At 40.2% G+C, this 2,500-nt stretch overlaps 1 protein-coding gene across 1 annotated transcript in view; it reads right to left on the reverse strand.

Moving 5' to 3' along the window:
- LOC122266557 (neuromedin-U receptor 2) overlaps window positions 1-2,500 on the reverse strand; it is a 34,992-nt gene that overhangs the window by 20,816 nt on the left and 11,676 nt on the right. The gene's annotated exons all lie outside the window — the stretch shown is intronic.

The raw sequence follows: 2,500 nt of genomic DNA on the forward strand, positions 1-2,500 counted from the left end.
AATACATCAGTGCGTTCGCTTGACGACGTCGACTGTCGGATGGGTGCGTGTGTGCGAGGCGGTTTTGTATTTAGCTTCGATACGCTGGTCACTCTGATGAAACAACCTTTGACACGATAACAGACATTCCACAATGGATTCACTTTGATGCCTAAAACAAGACTAAATGATTCTCGATTCGTAGAACATGCAGATGCAAGAAGAGAATATCACATTCTACACATGAATGACTCCAACACTCAGGAGGAATAAAACCTAAACATTATTCCAATCAGAGAGAAATGTATCAGATGAATTTCAATCGATATCAAATTAACAAAACACACTCACAGAGCCTCTAGTTTTTAAATGTATAAGTGGAAACAGCGCGGGCGTGTGGATGTAAAATTAGCAAATGTAAACACGAAGCTGTTTGGGAAGTTAGTCTCCATTCTGACTAAACACTGAGAACACGAAATGACGAAAGTGAAGCATTCAGAACAAACACGGACATTTGCTTCTCAGAGGGTGTTGGAAACTTTTTGTGACAGACATTTGAAGGGGATCGTTCACGCACAGCTGAGCCGAACCGACGCATATTAATAAACCACTCCCGACGTAGAGAATAAGGTTTCAAAAAACGTTCAGTCAGACAGAAAGAGAGAACGGTTTTAAAGTATTTAGCCTTTTGTGGAGCAAGTATATGACTTATCATTAAATTATATTGCGAGGAAATTATACTTAAGTGTCGGGGGAAATATATATATATCATTTTCTTTTGTTGATTCCCTTAGCAAGAGCTTTTGGAATAATGGCTTGCTGAATTCATGGACTACGGGGTTGTGTGAGCATGTGCGTGTGCGTGTGCGTGTGCGTCTTCTTGGCTGTGGACCAATCACGTACCGAGTTTCAGAACAGGTTAAACCAATCACTGTTCAGATCCTTTCTCCTGAAGTTGCTTGCTTTATGGCATGATTTAAGAGTCTGTGAATTTATGTAAATATCAAGTGCATAACTTGAACACCTGAGTTATGGAAAAGTTGTTATATATTTTCATATTCTTTCCATTGCAAGTTGAAAATTGTAATTGATTTCATTTATGTTTATTATGATCTATATAAAGTTTTTACTTGTAATATATGCACTTATCTCATTTGTTTATCCACTTATTCATGTACTTACCTATCATTTTTATGGTGATGATATAATTTTCACTTCCTATCTTTCTTTTTTTTTCTTGTTAATGTGCAGCAATACACGTTATAATGGTACTCTCTAGATCCTCACAGCTGGGGGTCCTCTAATTTCCCTGTGTGCTCTGGAGACAACTAAGTGTTATGAATCAGCAACATTGTGTAGCTGAAAATGGCAGCTAATTCTTTCCAGCTGGAAGCACTTTCAGGGGGAGATGTAATAGTTTGTTTTTTTTATTATTTTTTTATTCGTTTTACCTCAACTTTTTTACATTTTCTTCCAAGTGTGAGATGGATAATGCAATATCTTCCATTTCCGCTGAATACGCACGCATGACATATACAGGCGGCATTTCCATATGACACTGAGAAATGACAGTGCCTGTCTCACGCAGGCAATTGGCAAACAAACGTCAATGCAATTTCATACACAGACACACACACACACACACACACACACACACACACACACACACACACACACACACACACACTAATATACATACAAACACGACGGGTAAACGGCCATAAATGCCCACCGGTAGACGGAGGCGGAGAAAATGCCTTTCATAACAAGACAAAATGAACTACCTATCTTTGTGAATTGTACAGTCTCTACCATAGAAAAATATGTCACCCGTCTGATGGAGATTGCAGACTCAGAGAGCATCAGTACTTCTCCTTATCTTGTCAGACTGTGCAATAGAATTCCTATTCGTCTTAGCGATTGCCATAGCAACCTCTGGATCGTCTCGGTTGCTTTGCTTCCATCAGGTGAATGCATCCTCTCGACGGCGGAAAAAGGAGAGGGAACAAGATACAAACGACCTATTAAGCCAAGAGGATACGTCCTTTGATGCCAAGAGAATACGTATGTCCTCTTGGGATTCTTTCGTCGTCTTGAAGTCCTTCCGAGGAGAAAGGCGCTACTTTTAGATTACTCTTACTCTTGTACCTTCGCCATTGGCTGTTGCGGGTAAACTATTTTATTTTCTTTCGCTTCTTTACCTTACTTTTTGGGAAGTCTTCCTCTGCTGGATGACAATGGGCTTTCCCTTTGGACAATCGTTCTTCTTATGATTCCGTGTCTTACAATCTGACCCGTGTGCTGAGCTCGTGTTTCCACAATCAAACAATCTCTCACAAGCAGCTCGAAACAAACGTCCGAAGGAGTTTTTCTTTACTCCAGAGCTTGCAGATTCGGCATTACTCCGAGTATCCTGTTTTGGACCAATAAACTGTTGCAATGCTAATGTTATTTTATTGGATTGCAGCGCTGTCGCGTGGCAACCAAACGAGACGACGGCGAAGGATAAAAAGTACCAGGA

This window comes from Penaeus japonicus, unplaced genomic scaffold, assembly GCF_977035675.1.
Source record: "Penaeus japonicus unplaced genomic scaffold, GWHDUDI00000001_assembly GWHDUDI00000016, whole genome shotgun sequence".
Lineage (NCBI taxonomy): Eukaryota > Metazoa > Arthropoda > Malacostraca > Decapoda > Penaeidae > Penaeus > Penaeus japonicus.